Source organism: Coffea arabica, chromosome 6e (assembly GCF_036785885.1).
Source record: "Coffea arabica cultivar ET-39 chromosome 6e, Coffea Arabica ET-39 HiFi, whole genome shotgun sequence".
NCBI classification, from domain to species: Eukaryota; Viridiplantae; Streptophyta; class Magnoliopsida; order Gentianales; family Rubiaceae; genus Coffea; species Coffea arabica.
Window position 1 is genome coordinate 14702593 of NC_092321.1, and position 20938 is coordinate 14723530.

General features: G+C 36.9%; 1 pseudogene; it reads right to left on the bottom strand.

The window, feature by feature from the left end:
• Window positions 1–8823: 8823 nt before the first annotated feature.
• The window catches only part of LOC113696439 (cytochrome P450 93A3-like), a 118055-nt pseudogene continuing 105940 nt past the window's right edge, over window positions 8824–20938 (bottom strand).

The window sequence follows — 20938 nt, forward strand, 5'->3', positions numbered from 1 at the left end:
CCATTTAAATTGCGTGAGAATTTTATCATGAGGCGTGGCTAATCTTCTCCTCTAGTCAAGGATCAACGCGAAGACGCAGTTCCAAATATCTGTGAGATCTAATTAATTTTACGTGTTCCTTAATTTGTTAATATTTGCATGTTTTCTATTTTAATTTCCATGGGATTATTTTGTTAATTGGATATCAAGGGCCCGATGTGCAATTTGACTTATTAATCTCCTGTCAAATTAATCAATTAAATCCGTAATTGTTTAGTTGGTTAATATTAGTGACAACTAGTATTTTCACATACTAGGGGAACATGCAATCTGATTTAAATAACCCTCGTAGTGTGTTATTAATTTGGGTTAGGCTTTTCTAGTTTTTAATGCAATTAGGAAATTAATTCCTACGGTCGTACCTAGGAGTATTTCCTGGTTAGAAGTAATCAACGGTCGTACCTTGGTTATCAATAAATTAAGGAAAAGCTGGTCGTTAGAGTTTATCGGCGACTATAACTAGCCTATTAATAAAATTAAGTGAACCTTCTTTGCATCAATGATCGGATGAATGGACTGTGTCTGCGTAGTTGTATCCTTGGCTAGAATTTATTTATCATTTATTTAATTGCTATTTACAATTGTATTAATTAATTAATTAATTTTGGTTAAATTGTTTAATTATTTTTAGTTTATTTCTGATAAAAATCCCCCGTGTCCCGAACTTGAAAAGAATCGAATTTTTCCCAGTCCCTGTGGATTCGACCCTACTCACTACTATACACAGAAAATTCATTTTTCTCGAGTAGGTATTTATTATTGCACAGGCTCGACACCTGTCAGTCCATAGGGGGCAAAGGCAAAACCCTGTGAACCATATGTTATGTAGTCAACAACAGCAGAATTGGGTCGGTTAGAAAAGGAATTTTCATGTGTTTTGAGGAACTCTTTCGCCATTTCGGGTGAAGAAGCAACAACACAAGGAACAGACCCAAGGAACAAGTGAAGTAAAGGTCCATAGCGATTTGAGAGCTTGTGGAGAGCTTGATGGGGTATTGGAGCAAGAAGATGGAGGTGACCGATGATCGGTAAGGCTAGCGGGCTTGGAGGAAGGCGTAGAAAGTTTTTGATTTCTGAATAGTTCACGGAGGAGAACGGTGGAAATTAGCCAAATTAGGAACAGAAATATGTAGCCCCGGATATCTGCCATGATTCAATGCTAACGTGAAAGACTGACTTTGTAAAGCTGAAAGTCCAGTGTTGCTGAAAGTCCAGAGTTGATGTTTCCTTTTGGTTAAAGCCTTTGTCTTGTCTCGGAGGTGCGAAGAGTTGGTAAATCTTCATATCCCAAGGTTCTCCTTCCTGCACTTCTTTGATTTTACCGATATTTATCCTTTAAAGATTCCAATTAACCCTGAGCTTTTTGCAACTGCATGCTGCTTATGTCTTGCACCTTGACCGTTTCTAAAATTGCATCTAGACAACAAGGATAAGATTTTGTTGCAGTTTTTAGCTGAATTTCTTGCTGAATCAGCTATAAATCCTGATTCAATTTTACATAATTCATTCTTTATAAAAAAGGGAAAAAAATAGAATTTGTCTACACATATTCCTGATATACTAGTGTTGTGATGGATTTCAGACTCAGTGGTTCCTCACAGTTGTTGCCTGTTTTAGTTATGTATATTCTTGTAACTGAATAGAGTAAGTTTTACATGGTTTTTTAGCATCTTTTCAATTTAAACATTACATAGGGTGAAGTTTTGTTCAGTTTTTTTTGTTATACAATTTGTCAGTGTTCTAGCATTCACGTTCTCTTGCCTAATGTCACTTTTGGTTTCCTGAAAATCCATTCTGGCTGGCAAACTTTCTTCAAATAATAGACAAATCGCTACTGTTTGTACTCCTTGGTCATAATTTTTGTCCCTAAACAAGTAGTTGAATAATGCAACTCACTTTTCATACATGTCGTTTTCATTCTTACCTAATTTTGCTCCTCAATTTTCTACGTAGTCCAAGACTTCAAGTCAGGGCAGAAACTAAGGGGGCGTTTGGTAGAAGGGTATCGGAATGAGGTTATGGAATAAACTCCATAATTGATGTTTGGTTCACTACTATGGGAATTGAATCTTTGGAATGATGTCTAAAAATTTAGCAATCCTCCATTCCCTAGTAAGTTGGTGGGTTTTGTCCAAAACCCAAGTGTGATTCCAAAATTTTATAATTACATAATATTTAGTATAATTAATATTTATATATGTTATATATATTATAAATTTATATTTATATTATAATATATACATATATATAATATATTATAATTATAATATTTTATTATAATATTAGTATATTATATAAATATATATTATAATTATTTAGTTAAATAAAATTATATTTATATAATGTATATTATAGATTTATTAATATTATATAATATATATGTATATTTATAAATGTATATTACATGTGCATAGAATTATATTATATACATGTATATAATATTAATAAATTATATAATAATAATAATTATTATTATTATTTTAAATATAATAATAACTATATTTAATATTAATATGCATTATATTTATATAAAATATTAGTACAATTAATATTTATATATTATATAATTATAATTATATATTATAACATTTGTATAATTATAATTAATTATATATATAATATTTAATTTAATTAGTTACAAACTTATAATAATAATATTATTAGTTATATGTATTATATAATGTATATTAATTTATGTAATATTGTTGATATTATTAATTATACTAATAATTATACATGTTTACTAATAGAAATTATTAATTAGTTATACTAAATTTACTAATATATTTATACTAATATATTTAATTAGTGAAAATTTCTTATATCCCATTTACAAAGAGCCAATGACTATCATTTACGATGTATTTTATAATATATTTATTATATCCATTCTGAAAGAGCCGACGAACCAAACATCAACTATAGTAATGATACACATTTCAGATATTTGAATTAAACAGATGTATTAAAATGAATGACCTCATTCTAAATTCAGAATATCCGATTCCGAATTCGAATCTGATTCCGATTTGCGAACCAAACGTCACCTGAAAATTACCTCAAACGACGACTTTAATTACTCGACTCGACACGCAAATTATTTCGTTGGCAATCAAGAGAGACTTTTCCAAATCAATCATTGCAAAGTCAGGACTCAGGAGATGTAATCCCCTGCCTTCGGCCCTTCACTTGACTAAACTCGGGGCCAATCCTCCGTCTTCCGATTAGGCCACTCGCTAACAATGCAAAGAGCGCCTTGCTTTTCTGGCGCTGTGCTGCTTTCATCCAAAAGTAAGTTCGTACTCAATTAGAAGGATCCCTAATGAAAATTTATTAAGCTCTTCTACGCAAAATCTAATTGGAAAGGGTTATTGTATTTTGCCCCATTTTACCCCTCTAACATTTTGTACTACTATTAATTTCTTCGTTAACGTCATTTTGTTAGTTACTTTACTTTCAAAAATAATCATCAAATGTAACGGTGTTTGTTAGTTCGAGTTAAATATTTAAAATCATTATTACATTACCCCATAAACTATAAGCTTATTATTAATTTACCCCATAATATTATTATTTAGGTACTTCACATCATTGTCAAGCGAATTTAGCATGTTGAAAGGGTTTAGAAGAAGATACCTTCCTCTATTTTATAATTAAAAAAAAAGAATTTAGAATGGTTCTTCTCCTTTTTTATTTCACCCTTTTTAATACCAAGAAAAAAGTCAAAGGTGTTCTTCTCCCTTTTTTTTCCTTGCACTTTTATTGACACTAAAAGAAAAACAGAAAAGGGAGATAAATAAATTGTGAAAAGGAAAGAAGAATAAGAAAAAATATAATATTTTTACTATTTTAAAATCACTCCTTACTCATCCATCCATCACTCAACTCTTACATACCTTGAAATCATGATAATATTGGATTCTTTTATATTTTTCTCCTATTCAAAATTGAGTTTTCTGTGTCCCTCTTACCCATTTCTTTTTTTTTCTTGGTATGAATAATATTAGAAAAAGAAAGAAGAAAAATTAATTTTCTTTTATTTTCTTGGTACTCTTAGAGTAAAAAAAAAAAGAAGAATAGCCATTCCAATTGTTTAATTTTTTTAAAATTATATACGACCTAAGGATATTTCCTTTAAAACTTTTCAACATGCTAAGTTGATTGAATAGTGGGATAAAATAGTTAAAGAATAACACTAAAGAGTAAATTATAGGGATGACAATGGAAACAAGTGTTCACAAGGAGACGTGTGGACCTGGGCGAGGGGAAGGAAGGGGAGGGGATGGGATGGGGGAATTTTTCTTCTTCCATCTTAAATGGGGCAAGAGGCGGGGAAGCATAACTCCGACCTATCCCCCACCCCGTCCCCTAAATATATATATAAATATATAATTACTAACACTTCTTTTTTTCATGTTAAATTATTAATACATCTATTTTTTTCATATTGTGTTAGGTTAAACTATTAGTAGTAATTGTAATATTAGTTTTTCCCAATAATAGTACTATCAGTAGTAGTGGTGGTGGTAATATTAGCCTTTTCTAATAATAAAGGTGTTAGGAATAGGTGCCTCTATGGGTACTCACTGGGGGATTGGAATGAGGCGAGGGCGGGGGGAAGTTATATGATAATGGGGTAGGGGGTAGGGTTCCTCCGTCCCAAACACCCAGTTGTCATCCCTAATAAATTAATAGTAGGACTGTAGTTTAAGAGAATAAAGCGACATGTGACAATAACCATCTAGCAGTGCTATATATAAGAGAGAAGAATATTTTTGTTCAAAATTTTTTTAACATGCTGTGTTGGCTTAATAGTGTGAATAAAGTGACTAAAAAGAACTGATAGTAGTGATTTAATTTAAAAGATTGGAAACCTAATTTTTCAAAGTTGAGGACTTAGCAGTGAAAATCTCTCTCTCAGTATTCAATGTTTCCACTTATTTTATATTGGAAAGTCAAAATTGCATGAAGTTACGGGTAATTTTTGATCATGCAAAGCAATTGGTCAAATGAGAGTGACTAAATTGAACCTTGCAACTGATAATCAAATGGGCGGAAGGATGAGCTCTAGGAAGAGTTGCACCTTTTCCCTCATCCATGTCAATTTTGCTATTTTCTTTTACGATCGAACTTCCATTCAAAACATGACTGAACCATAGCAGCGAGGCTTGTTTGAACAATTTGCTGTGCCAGTGAAATTCCAGGCCAAATGGCAAGAGATGATAATGTTGTCCCCTTACATCCAATTGGCCTTTTAGGCTTCCATTTTCTGTGAGAAATCTTTCGGGTTGAAATTCAACAGGGTTTTCCCAATACTTAGGGTCCCTAGGAATACCCCATAACTTGAATATAAGTCTAGTCTTTGATGGTATGTGATAACCTTTAACAGTGCAACCTTCACTTATTCTCTCAGAATAACTCCCTTCCTGGTGGATGAAGCCTTAGTGTTTCCTTAACAATAGAGTGAAGGTAGGGAAGTTTTGCAATATCTGATTCAAGTCTTTTCTTTCCAATTACTAATGGATTCCTTGTTCTGCTTTCTCCTTACATTAGGATAGTTTGAAAAAAAAAAGAATATGGTATTTGGAGAGAAACAAGGAAACCGATGATAAGTGACTAATTTACGCTTTATTTGAATGACATTTTATGTTATTTTTAGTCACATTGGTTATATTATTGGAAGAAAAAGAATCATTTTGGCTATAATTGGTGAACAATGCTTTTAAGTGATTAAATGAGGTTTTTATCACTTTTTACTTGTATTTTGTGTATTTTGACAGCTTTGACACATTTTAGTATTTCGGCTATAACTTGAGCTACAGTGATCGGATTGAGATGATTCTTAAACCAATTTGAAGGTAAGAGATAGATCTACAACTTTGGTGTAGACATCAAAATCCAGTTTAAAGGTTTTCCAGGTCAAAAAGCCGAACTACAGTGGCTAATTTTCTATGGTCGAAGCTGAAACAGGGCAGTGAGCAGGCAAAGGTATTTCGGTCATTTGTTAGCCTACACAAATCCAAATGAGGTGATTCCTATTGCATTGGAAAGCTAACTCAAAGGTCTACAAGTTTTGTGTTTTGATCAAGAGTTATTTCAGTCTCCATCATCAAGAAAAGTTTGGTTGAAGTTGAGGCAAAATATGAGCAGCAGTGAAGATTGAACAGAAATTGCACAAAAGGTCACTGTAGCAATCCGGCCGGAAATTGGCCGGATTTATGGCCGGATTGTGGTCAGAAAAAGCTGCTCTCTATGCGGACAAGTTGTTTTCAACTCAAAAAAGTCACAACTAATGCTAGACATGAGAAAAGACTTTGCAGCTGTAAGGGGAAAGTGAAAGGCCTCATTTCTTGACCACTTTCATCTTTATATAGCCAAAACTTGAAAGAAACAAGGGGAGACATACGGGAGAGAAACTTGGAGTTTGCAGAAATGTAGCTCTTCCATTTTTCTTAGTATAGGATAGTTTAGTTAGTAGTTCATCCACTTTTGTATATTGGCTAGATTAGGATGAAGATGGAGATGAAGAAGGAGGAATTGAAGCTCAAGTGACATGGGTTATCTCTTCTCCAACTCTTTATCTTTTGTATTGGATTCTTAAGTATGGTTAATATATAAGTTCTGGATTTTCTGTTTATTATGTGTCTTTAAAGTTTATGCCTTGGGTTTGGTTGAACTTTCTATGATTGTTAATATTTATTATTTGGCTATTTGATTGCTATTATTTGAGTAAGTTATTTAGCACTTTGGCTCTTTAAATCATGATTAATTTGGTACCATTAATTGTGATTATCTAAGGTGTTATTTCTGCAATGAAAATTGAGATTTAACACTAGTTCAAGAAGTGCTAAACATAGGAAGTACACTCATGAGAATAGAGGTGCACCTATGTGGTTTTGGTGATTAATTTCATGTAATTTCATTGAAGAAATGAACTTGTAGCTAATTTCATAACCATGAGAATAGGTATGGATTAGTTATGAGTATAATTGATTCACTACGAAAGTAGGATTCAAATGCATAAGGAAATTACACCATAACTAGCCTAAATGGTAGTATTCAATGATCAAAAAATGGCACTTGCATGAGTAGTTAGGGATACCATAACCTAAGGAGCTTTTATTTGTTATTTTCTTGTATAAGTTCAGTAGGTTTTACTTGTTATAATTAATTGATAGTCTAAATAATAGAGAAGCTTTAGTAACACCGGTAATTGTTCAATCTTCCTCGTGGGATCGACCCAATACATGCCCTAAACTATTAATTTGACCTGTATACTTGCAGTCAAACGGGTATAAATTGAATTTTAACTTGTACTTATATCAAAAGCCCGTCAACCGAAAATAAAGGAGAGTTAGACTTGGGGAATGGGCGTTGGAAGGAATTCACAAGATAAATGGGAACTTTCTTTATGCTTAAGACTCGATTGATGGGTGTAATCAAGGGGTTGTCATCAATTTTTTTGAATGCTTATTCTCCATTTTTATGGATTTGATAGTTAAAAAAAGGAAATAAAAAAAAAGACAAAATTTGCAAGTACGACATACACATATATCCAAATTAAGGAGAATAATATTGATTACTATAAATGAAATCCTCTTATGCCATCAATTATACTCGTGTCATGACATTTTATTAATAACTCCATACCCATACATGTCAGACCAAATGAATCAAAAGGCTTGAAGCTTCCTCTTCTTTCCACCTTTTCTATTTCTTGAAAGCCATATAAAGATTTTCCTCCAACATTGACGATAGGCTGTCAAGTATTGATTTTTCAGGAATTCGGAAAACATTACTACAGTCAATATAAAATCCAACATCAAACAAGAACAATCAAAAAATGCAAAAGTTTTTGGCATATTCTAATTTCTTAACATCTACTAATCTTTCTTCCCAGTAAAGAGGCTCATCTTTTCTTTTCAGATCTAATTTTGTGTACAAATAATAACGCCTGTGCAAACTGGACACATGCGGTTCAAGTTCGGGTAATCAGACACTTTTGGGAAACCAAAACCCTTAACTCTATTTTCTTGACTGGTTTGAGATCACTTTCAAATTTAGGCTTGGTTACCCTAATTTTTTTTTTGGGTTTGTCAAATCATTTCTTTTTTCGACTTTTTAGCTTTTTCATTTTTTTTAATATCCCTATTTACAACATCTGTTCATGGATGTGGATCGATTTCGTAAGAAGAAGGTTTCAATCAAGTCAAATGAGCATTAATATTATATTTAGCAATTTATTTTTGAATTAAATGAGTTTCAGTAACTTTGCTATGTGAAGAACATACTCTGTTCATTCCACATTAGACGTCTTTCTTACCCTTTAGTTCCATTAATACAAAATTGATAGCAAAATAAAGTGGTTTTTTATTGCTTTCCACAATAAACCATAAATAAGTAGTAAAACTGTAAAAGGTGGTAGACTTTTAAATGAGAGTTAGGCGTGAACTGTAAATAATGATAGTTCAAAGGGCAAATTGCATTTAACTCAAAGTTACTCCATCGCGATTGTAAGTCCAAGCCTGAGCATAATTCTGTAGGGTAGTGTTTCTTGAGTGAAGGGGACGAAACATAAATCTATAGTACTCTATGATTTATTTTGAGCTTTGCAGGGTAATATGCTCAATGACGTTGAAACATAATAAACTCAACCAGGGATCCATATATAGAGTGCATATATTCTATAATATAAGGTATTGGGAGCTTCCAATTAAAGTTTGTTGTTGAAGATTGAAATTTCTCCAATTGCTGAAAGTGAAGCTGCCCTGCTTATTAGCTTGTCTAATCCCTTGAAACAATTGGTCCAGTTGCTGGCAGTGGATTGAGCCTTGCAACAGGGACACAAACCAAAGGATGAGCCCTGGGAAGAGTTGCACCTTTCCCCTCTTCCATGTCAATTTTGCCATCTTCTTTACCATCAACCTTCCATTCAAAACACTGGATCATAGCAGCAAGGCTTGTTTGAACAACTTGTAATGCCAGTGAAATTCCAGGGCAGCCTCTTCGGCCGCTACCAAATGGCAAGAAATGATAATGTTGTCCCCTTACATCATATTGCCCTTTTAGGTACCATTCTTCAATAAGAAACCTTTGTGGTTGAAAATCATGAGGATTTTCCCAGTACTTGGGATCTCTGGAAATAGCATAAACATTAACTAGTAGTCTAGTCTTTGCTGGTATGTGACAACCCTCAATACTGCAGTCCTCACTTGACTCTCAAAATGAATGGCCCGCCTGGTTGATGAAGCCTTAGTGTTTCCTTAACAACGGCTTGAAGGTAAGGAAGTTTAGGAATATCTGATTCTTCTACAAGTCTACCTTTTCCAACGAGAGAATCAATTTCTTGTGCAACTTTCTCCATTACACATGGATGGTTAATTAGCTCTGCTAGTGCCCATTCCACTGCAATAGCTGATGTATATGATCCACCAGTAAATACATCCTGTAAATGATCAAAAATAGTAAATTATCAATTAGATAGTAATATGTTAGGAAATAGCACCAGAGAAGTTGGACGGATGTCCATTTTACAGTTATGATTTTGTAGTCACTAATTACTGATATAGATGAATATTGATAAGATAATAAAAAATTACCAGAATGAAAGCTTTAAAGTTCTCTTCTGTCAATTTGAACTCAGACCTTTTGTCTTCTGATATATCAAGTAAAATGTCAAGAAGATCCTTGGCAGGTTGCCTTTGCTTTCTCATCTCCTGGTGATCCTGGATGATCTTTTTCAGTATCCCATCATACTTGTTGCGAACACTCTTGAGCCTCTTTCCAAGTCCCTGCAAATCCAAGTTCTTACACAACCAGAATAAGTCAGACAAGTTAAACTGCCCACAGAGCTCAGAACACTCTTGAATCGCCTTCCTGACTTTCACGGCCTCACAGTCATTTCCAGAACACTTTTTGCTCATGATCATTGCTGATATCACATTATTCGTTGTTCTCATTACCTCGGCCCGAATATCAACTGCCTTGCTAGCTTTTGCATACGTTGCAAATGATTGTATTAAATTCTTTACTTCAGAATGTCTAATGGGAAATATTAGGTCTAAGGTCTGACCTCCAAGAAGTTCAGACATGCAGAGTTTTTTCATGAATTTCCAATTGTTGGAAAAATTGCAAAGAACTGGCAAATATTGTAACAAGAATCGGCTTCAAATCGTGATAGATATCACTTTTCTTTAGGCTTTATTTGTCCGGTATAACGTGCAATAACCTTGGACAAATATCCTTTTGGATAAGATGAAGTTTGTTTGTCTTAAACTCTTGCACAAAACAAGACAAACCCTTTGTGAACTAAGGAGTGCTTTTTGAGAGAGTATAGAACAGTAGGAAAGTGATTTTCTGCAGCAAACCACTCTCTACTTGATCTCTTTGTATAGGAAGATTGTTTGGGAAACAAAAGGACTCATTAAATGAATAGATTCAAAGTATTGTGTACACATTCATGCATTTTAATTCATGCATCTCATGATCTTTAAGATCAAACATGAATCTATCCTTTCATTCAAGAATTCCCATATACATGAATACATTCATAAATGAATGTACATTTTAGAAACATTCACAATACTATACATGTACCAAAATCATTAATGAATATACATTAATTACATGTATGTATTCTAACAATCCCTCACCATTTTCAAAATTTAGAAAATGGATTTCAAAAGGTCACCGAATAATCTGACACTCATATGTATAAATAATGGTGTCTTTCGATTGAACCACTATTTTAGTGAAGGTTCTTTGAAATCAATCCTTCAAGATGGTAGACAAGCTTTGAACCACTTGAATATTGGACCAACCTCATTAACACATCACACACTGAGCATTGCACATCCAGAAGTTCTTCAACGATACATTTACGGCCTTGTATCACTATCCTTTCATGAACGTTACAAAGTAAAGTCCTTAACTTTGTGATTTGCCGAAAACCAACATTCACATAGGCGACATCTTAGTGCCCCCGCCATAGATAGCACTTTTAAGATTCGTTAAGAGTCCAATGACTCACCGTTACATTTGCACTGGCGAGAATAACATGCACTATTCAACATTGGGATGTCTAAACTTCACATAGTGCACCAACCACTAGAATGGTGTACTTTCACTCATTGAATTCAAGACTAGACGTTGTATCTAGCGTTGAATTGAGGTTCCACCATTAGTGATCAAGAATTTTGGACTTTAAACCCATCCCCCTTGATGTCTTTAACACCAAATTTCTTGATAATCCTTTTGTCAAAGGATCACTCAAATTTTCATTGGATCTCACAAAGTCAATAGATATGACTCCATTTGTGATCAAATCTTTGACATAACTATGTCTTAAACCGATATGCCTTGACTTCCCGTTATACACTTGACTATATGCTTTAGCAAGTGTAGCTGCACTATCACAATGGATTGAGATAGGCGACAGAGGTGTTGGCCACAACGGTATATCACACAGTAAATTATGTAGCCATTCAGCTTCTTTACAGGCTGAAGCAAGCGCTACAAACTCTGCTGCCATTGTTGAATCGGTGATACAAGTCTGTTTCTTAGAACCCTAAGAAACTGCACCTCCACCAAGCATAAAGATCCAACCACTGGTCGATGAGTGATCATCTTTATTGGTGATCCAACTAGCATCTGAAAATCCTTCTAAAACTGAAGGATAACCGGTATAACATATACCATAGTCCTTAGTGGCTTTTAAATACTTTAAAATTCTGGTTACACCTTGCCAATGTAACCTACTAGGGTTGCTTGTATATCTACTCAATATACCAACTGCATATGCAATATCAGGTCTAGTACAAGTCATTGCATACATTAGACACCCTATAACCTTGGCATATTCCATTTGAGATTTTGGATCTCCCTCATTTTTCACAAAGTTTATTTTGGGATCCAATGGTGTTGAGGCTGGAATACAATCACTTTGATTGAATTTGTTAAGAATCTTTTCAATATAATGTGATTGAGACAACATTATATTGTTACCATGTTTGAAGATTCTTATGCCAAGAATAACATCTGCCTCACCCATGTCTTTCATGTCAAATTTGTTTGAAAGCAAAGTTTTTGTGACTTCAACTTGTTCCAAGTCAGTCCCAAAAATTAACATGTCATCAACATATAAACAAATTATGACACCTTTGCCATCACTAAACTTGCTATAAATGCATTTATCAGATTCATTTATTTTGAATCCACTAGCAAGAATAACTTGGTCAAATTTCTGATGCCATTGCTTCGATGCTTGTTTTAGTCCATATAAAGACTTTACAAGTTTACACACCTTATGCTCTTGACCAGATATCACAAACCCTTCGGGTTGCTCCATATATACTTCTTCATCCAAATCACCATTTAAGAATGCTGTTTTAACATCCATTTGGTGAATGACTAAATTTTGGATAGAAGCTATGGCAAGTAACACTCTAATTGTAGCAATTCTAGCTACTGGAGAATACGTGTCAAAATAGTTCACACCATACTTTTGTGTGAACCCTTTGGCAACCAACCTGACCTTGAACTTATCAATAGTTTCATCGATCTTCATTTTCTTCTTGAAGATCCACTTACAACTAATTGGTTTTGAACCAGGTGGTAAGTCTACTAATTTTCAGGTTTTATTACCCATGATTGAGTCCATCTCATCATTAATAGCTTCCTTCCAAAAGGGAGTATCTTATGAGTTCATTGCTTCTTCATAGGTCTTGGGATCAGCCTCAATATTGAAACAATATGAGATTTGGTTGCTCACTGTATCTCTAGTTCCTTCAACTAGATACATATAAAAGTTTGAACCGAAGTCCTTTGACTTTCTAGCTATTTTGATCCTTCTCAATTCAATGGTTTCATTTTCACTATCTTTTATCAATTCACTTAATTTTGGAATAACATCTTTTATAAAGGTGAACCTATTCTCTTCAAAAATAGCATCTCTAGATTCAATTATGGTATTAACCGAAATTGAATCATTAGGTTCAATTATCATGAACCTATATGCTTTGCTATTTTGTGCATATCCTAAGAATATACACTCCACACCTCTTTCTCCCAATTTTCTTTTTTTAGGTTCTTGGAGTTTTACAACAGCTCTACAACCCCAAACTTTCAAATAGTTTAGGTTGGGTTTCCTTTTATTCCAAAATTCATAAGGGGTTATAGAACTTCTTTTATTAGGAACTCTATTTAAAATATGACAAGCCGTTAACAAGGCTTCACCCCAAAACCCTTGACTTAGTCCAGATTTTGACAAAAGTGCATTAACCATTTCTGTCAATACATGACAGGTGCCGAACCTGTGCAATAATAATAATAAATATAGAACCTAGCTACCACTAAAAGCAGTCAATAATTAATCCTAAGTACTGGAGCAGGGACTCTAGGTGTGCAATGGGTTACTTGATTCACCCTGTTCCCGAAGAGTTTGCTTAACCCGATATACCAGAATTAATTAGTTGGCAGAAATTACTGAATAGTAGACAGTGGCAAGTAGGGTCGTCTCCTCAGGGACTGGAGATATCTGTCTCTTTTAAAATCCAATTGATAAGGGGGGATTTCACCGGAATGAAACTAAAAACAATTAAACAATTTTGACTAAAATGAATAAATAACTAGCACAAGTATAGCAGGAATTTAATCAGGAATAAATAAATTCTAGCCAAGGATACAACTACTCAGGCACAGTCCAATCATCCGATCATTGATGCAAGAGATGTTCACTTAATGTATTAATAGGCTAGTTATAGTCTGACGACCAATTTTTTCTTAAATTATTGATAACCAAGGTACGACCGTTGATTACCCCTAATCAGCAAATACTCCTAGGTACGACCATAGGAAGTAATTTTCCAATTGCATTAATAACTAGAAAAATCTAGCCCTAATCAATAACACGCTACGAGGGTTATTTAAATTAGATCGCATGTTCCCCTAATGTGTAAACACACCAGTTGCCACTAATATTAATCAATCAAACAATTACGGATTTAATTGACTAAATTGACACGAGATTAATAAATCACATTGAACATCGGGCCCTTGACATCCAATTAATAAAATAATCCCATGAAAATTCAAGCAGACAACGTGCAAATATTAATAAATAAAGGAACACGTGAAAACTAATTAGATCTCACAGATTTTTGGTACTGCGCCGTCGAGTTGACCCTTGACTAGATTGAAGGTTTAGCCACGCCGCATAATTAAATCACCACACGAATTAATAAATTGCAAAGACATTGCGTTTTCTATTAGGAATCAAGGAATAAAAGGTGTTTTTCCCGTTGGGGAATATTGTCGAACACCTGGCGTGTGTCAGAGGCCAGTCCGGAGAAGAAAAGAAAAACTAAAGACTAGGCTAAAAACTAAACTAAAAGATAAACTAAAACTAGAGATGTCTTCCTTCCCTACGTTATCCCTATTTAAGAGACAAAAGAAAGATAGACTAAAGCTATCTAGGTGGTCCCCACACATGTGGACAAAGCCTCCAAAGTACTTCTTCTCCCAAGTCTCTTTTCCGTAGCTTTCTTTGAAAAGCCCAAATGACTTATAGCTTTGTGGTCCCCACCAATCCAAGGGCCCAAGGATTGAAGCCCTTAGAAGTCTCCATATTCTCCATAAAGTCCCTCCTTTTTGGTAGTTTTCTGCTTCATTCCTGAAATTAAGTCCAGATACCAAATATAAGTAAATATCAGCAATTAACACAATATTTATCAGGGATAAAAGGGGAAATAAATAATAAAATTACTAACAAATTATACCCTATCAATTCTCCCCACACCTGAATCATGCTTGCCCTCAAGCATAATTATTTCAAAAGTACAATCAGGATACGAAGTAATTCACAGCAGTTCATACCAAAAACGGCACTCCAAATTCCCCAATAACTTCATCGAAATCAAAATATATCAAATCAACAATGCTCACAGTTCAAAGTGCACTCATTCACTCCAAAGTGTATTTGAAATGTATATAAGGTGGCTCTCAAATCAACGCAATAGAATGACACTACCATAAGTTTGCTCATATATCATATCTCCACCACTTACTCATGAATTTAAATGCAGCAATCAAGGGACTTTGCAAGGTTGTAATGGGACTCGGGTGAGAAGGTAGGATAAAAAGGAGTCAAAAGGGTGTAAAAGTATAAAGAGAGTGCTCAGAAATTCATTACACAAATTCTTGCACATTGGGAACTTCAAGGCATCTCAACCATTACACAAGTGAAGTAAATTAGCACTTGCCGCAACCTTCGACTTTTCTTTTCTCCTCTTTTTTTTTCTATATTGTTCTTCTCTTTTTTTCCTTTTCTTTTTTTTTCTACAACTCCCAACCAGCACCATAAGAATCAACTTTACTCGATGCTTTCTTGCATTTTGCCTTCTTTCCACCTTTTTTTTTTTTAATAGACAATGCCTCTCAGATACTATTCCAAAATTTTGTATAATGAAATCAAAGCACTTCTTCACACGAGGTTCAGAAAGAAAGTCTAAAAAGAGGTTTCACGGCTAAAAGCTGGGGCCTCAAGCAAAGAATAGGGGTTAAGGCTCAACTTGGCTCCCTAATGGTAGTAAACAATCCAAGGGTCGGTTTTAAGAAAGTCCAAAGATGGCTCATTCCTAGGTGCCCTATCATTTCAACGCATTAAACTCATATAAATGCAGCCTTGACATGCATAACCGAGCAAGTTCTAGAATGACAAACCATGTGCAATAACCACTCACAAACGAAAAATTAGGCCCAAAAACCGCACAAGTGGTCAAATTCATGCCAAATTCAGCATATTCATCAATCAATTCATCATCGAGAAAAATAGAGCACCCAATGGTATGAACTTACACTACTCGTACTCATATCTCAATTGCATTCATCACAGTTTAGAGAAAGGAGCTACTAAGGCAAGGAAAAATTTACTCAGACAACTAGAAAAACAGCTAAAGCGTAATTAACCCTCCCCCACACCTGAACCTTACATTGCCCTCAATGTAAGCAAAGAAATAACAAATCAGAGTTATCGGGGCAACGACACTTCCCTTAAAACGGAGGAGGGCAGTAATGAATCACGGCTGCGGAGGGAAAGGCGGGCGGAAGCCCACGTGATGGAGATACTGTGCTAAATTCTGGGCCATCCCGCCCATCTGACGCTCCACCCGATCCATACGAGTGTCCAGGTTCTTGCCTTTAGTTTTTGGTTTGGTCATTGGATATCAGGAAAGATGGCAAAGACAAGGTAAAATTGGGTAAAATGGAGCGGTAGCTAGTCAACAGAGCAAGGGGTCCCCAAACACAGCTCCAGACACCAACAATTGCACAAATAGAAACTAAACAACCCAGAAATCAATTAAGTTGATAAATGATAAAATCTTCACCCAAAAATCAATTAAACATGGAAACAACAAAAATTTCCCCAATTACTTCAGATTCTACCCCAAAATTGGACAAATAGTCATCAACCAACCACAGATGATATCACAGCACTCAAATCAACCACAAAAATGTCTGACCTCAGCTAAGAAATTAAAATCTGGCATCAGCTAATAAAAGCTAGTAATCTGGCCTCAGCTACTTAGTGACAGAAAATTAAAGAAAGAATTCACCGGAGGTTCGGAGTAGGCAGTGGATGACAGTGAAGAGAGCAGGGACGGCCAACGGAGTGAAGAGAAGGCGCGTGACGGCCACGCGCCCTGGGGATGGCGGCTGCTGGCGAGGCGCGCGGATGGATCGCGCCTAGGATGAGCTCGCGCGCGCGGGCTGGGGCTGGTGCTGGCTGCGAGCCTTGGGGCTGCTGGTGGAGCGGAGGCTGGTGAGGTGGGTGAGCGGCGGACAGAGGCGACTGTCACGCGAGGGAACGCGGCACCTGTGTCGCGCCCGTGGGCCATCGACGGTGGTGCGAGGTGCTCGGCCGTCGGCTGCCGTGAGCTGCGGGCGGCGGCTGCTGCGAACTTCGCGCGAGATGGCGGCGGGCACAGAGGAGCTGATGCACGATGGGCGAGGGCGCGCGGCCGTTGAGCAGATCCGATGGCGGAGAGAGCGGGTGGCGGTCGCGCGGTCCGGTCGAGGAAGATGGTGGCGCACGGTGGAGGTGGAGATGCGGCGCGAGTGGGCGGCGGCCAAGGGGATTCGGGCAACAGGGAGGGAGCAGAGGAGGAAGAAAAGAAGAAGAAAGAAGAAGAAGGAAAGAAAAAGAAAGAAAAGAAGGAAAAAGAAAGAAAAAAAGAAAAAAAAAAGAAATTTTTTTTTTGGCTCCTTTTGAGCTACGGTGAGAAATATCCTCTCTTTTTTTTTTGGTTTTTTATTTTCTCTACGGAAATTTTTTTTTTTTTTTGTGTAAACAAAGAACTCCTGTCTTAGGCGTGGTCACGTCTAACTGCTATAGAGTCCTCAGAACCTGCACGAAAATTTCTTCCCCTCAGGCATGACCACCTGGCGTGGGCACGTCTAACTGCCATGGAGTCCGCAGATCCTGAACGAAAATTTCTTTCCCTCAGGCGTGACCACCTGGCGTGGGCACGTCTAACTGCCACGGAGTCCGCAGATCCTGAACGAAAATTTCTTTCCCTCAGGCGTGACCACCTATCGTGAGCACGTCTAACTGCTATAGAGTCTGCAGATCATGAACGAAAATTCCTTTCCCTCAGGCGTGACCACCTGCCGTGGGCACGTCTAACTGCCAATTTCCTGTCACCAACCATCAACCTATTAATTGACATTAACACTTAACTAAAACTTCAAAAATGTATAAAAACTGAAACAAATAGTCTTGGGTTGCCTCTCAAGTAGCGCCTTTCTTTAATGTCTTTGGCTAGACATTGAACACCACTCTTCAATATGGGTGTAACTCAATTTTCCTGGAAATCGGTGGCCCTCCCCCAGGATCCAAATAGCCTTTGAGTGCAGCCTTCTTTCTTAATTTTTTACTCCTTTTCACCTCATACAGTGCTTTCATCCCCTTATACTTGTTCTCAGTAAGTTTGAATTTATCCCTACAAGCAAACTCAGAAAATTCTTGCACAGAGGGATTAATAGAATGAATAGCAAACACAGGGTGAGAGTTAACAGGATGTTTCATTGTATCGAAAATATTAAAGTGGACTAGTTCTCCATCAAATTCCATGGACAATGTACCCTTATTAACGTCAATTTTTGTCTGTGCTGTGCTAAAAAAGGGTCTACCTAGTAGCAAAGGTGAGGGGTCAGGGGAATGATCATCATCCATGTCAAGTACATAAAAGTCAGCCGGGAATATCAATTCATTAACTTTAACCAGCACATCCTCGACCAACCCATCAGGGTATGCATTTGTTCGGTCAGCTAATTGAATTATTATCTCGGTTTCTTTTAATGGACCGAGATTCAGAGAAGCATACATAGATTTTGGCATTACGTTGATCGATGCTCCAAAATCCAGTAAGGTATTTCTAATCAGAGTATTACCTATCTTGCATGGGACAGTAAACCTACCTGGATCCCCACACTTTGGTGGTAGTTTTCTTTGGAGAACTGCTGACACATTCTCCCCAACAATAACTCTTTCATCTCCCCTCAGCCTCCTTCGATTGACATAGAGGTCCATCAGAAATTTTGCATACTTCGACACTTGCTTGATGGCGTCTAGTAGGGGGATATTGATCTCTACCTTGCGAAACACCTCCAGGATCTCTTTCTCCTTGTCCTGCTTCTTCGATTTTTCCAACGTGCAAGGAAATGGAGAGGGATTAGTTTTAACTGTAATTACTGGGTCTGGAAGTACCTTTAGATCTGCACCATTGCTGTCCTCCCTCTCAAGTTCATTTTCAATCTTTTCCTCATCCTTATCCTTAGGGATCATAGGTTCAGGCCCCTGAATTTCCTTCCCGCTCCTTAAAGTCATTGCGCTTACGTTCTTCAGGTTCAGTTCAGGTTGGGAAGGCAATCTTTCATTTACTTGGGACTCCAAACGGTTGATTGTTGTGGCCATTTGACTTATCTGACTCCTTATATCCTGCATTTTGGAGTCCGTCCTTTGCTGATTTTGCATAATGGTTGCCTCCGTCCTTTACTGATTTTGCGCCATGGTTGTCATCATTTGTTTCATCATCTCCTCCAAAGATGGACCAGAGCTTGGGGGCGGAGGTGGTCGGGGTTGGTATTGCTGCTGGTACCCTGGTGGCTTATTTGGCACAAAGTTAGACTGCCTGTTTGGTGTAAAGTTGGGTTGCCTATTCCCTCCATAATTGAGGTTGGGATTATCTCTCCACCCGGGGTTGTAAGTGCTTGAGTAAGGGTCGTACTGCTTCCTTGGCGCGGGCGCGTGATCAGCCATGTTCACATGTTCTGCAGTTTCTTCCTGAATCATTGGGCACATATCTGCAGAGTGACCTATACCAGTGCAAATCCCGCATACCCTGGCTTGTGATGCATTTCTCACAGCCTGTTGCCTAACAAACGCGGTCAACTCAGTTAGCTGCTGCTGCATGGAGGGTGTCTCTACCTCATTCACCCTGCGTATTGGAACATCCTCTCTCGTACCGAATTGTTGTGAATTCTCTGCCATCCCCTCTATTAACTCCCGTGCTTCCTGAGGGGTTTTGTTCACCAGTGCCCCTCCACTTGCAGCATCAATTATGCTCCTGTCTCTAAAAAGGAGCCCCTCATAAAAATACTGTATGAGCAACTGCTCACTTATTTGGTGTTGGGGGCACATTCTGCACAACTTCTTGAACCGTTCCCAATACTCATAGAGTGACTCCCATGGGTGCTGCTTGATCCCGCAAATTTCTTTCCTTAGACTCGCAGCCCTGGATGCAGGAAAATATTTATCTAAAAATTTTTTCTTTAATTGGTCCCACGTGGTGATGCTACCTGGTGGTAGGTAGTATAACCAGTCCTTTGCAGAGTCCTTCAAGGAAAAGGGAAATGCCCTCATTTTTATCTGCTCTTCTGTAATGCCCGGGGGTTTCATACTATTGCACACGACATCAAATTCCTGCCGATGCTTATACGGCTCCTCACCTGGTAAGCCATGAAAAGAGGATAAAAGAGAAATCAGACCAGATTTTAACTCGAATGAAGTGTTTTCACTCAAACTCGGGAAAGTAATGCACAAAGGCTGCTGATTTAAATTAGGGGCAGCCAACTCCCTTAATGTTCGTGCATTGGCCATGGGGATTTCTTCTTGCTCCGAGTCACTCGAAGTGTTACCAAATGAATCTGTTGGTTCAACTCCTGACTCAGGTCTCTGAGATGTAGCACTGGAGTGCTCCTCTCTGAGCTGTCTGGTTTCCTTTCTCGTTCTACGCGCGGTCTTCTCTACTTCAGGGTCAAAAATCAAATCACCTGTACGAGAAGTTCGAGGCATACACTAGAAAAATACCAGAAAATTAGAACAAAAATGAATTTAAAAAGAAACAAATTATAACGCCAGTCCCCGGCAACGGCGCCAAAAATTGACAGGTGCCGAACCTGTGCAATAATAATAATAAATATAGAACCTAGCTACCACTAAAAGCAGTCAATAATTAATCCTAGGTACTGGAGCAGGGACTCTAGATGTGCAATGGGTTACTTGATTCACCCTGTTTCCAAAGAGTTTGCTTAACTCGATATACCAGAATTAATTAGTTGGCAGAAATTACTGAATAGTAGACAGTGACAAGTAGGGTCGTCTCCTCAGGGACTGGAGATATCTGTCTCTTCTAAAATCCAATTGATAAGGGGGGATTTCACCGGAATGAAACTAAAAACAATTAAACAATTTTGACTAAAATAAATAAATAACTAGCACAAGTATAGCAGGAATTTAATCAGGAATAAATAAATTTTAGCCAAGGATACAACTACTCAGGCACAGTCCAATCATCCGATCATTGATGCAAGAGATGTTCACTTAATGTATTAATAGGCTAGT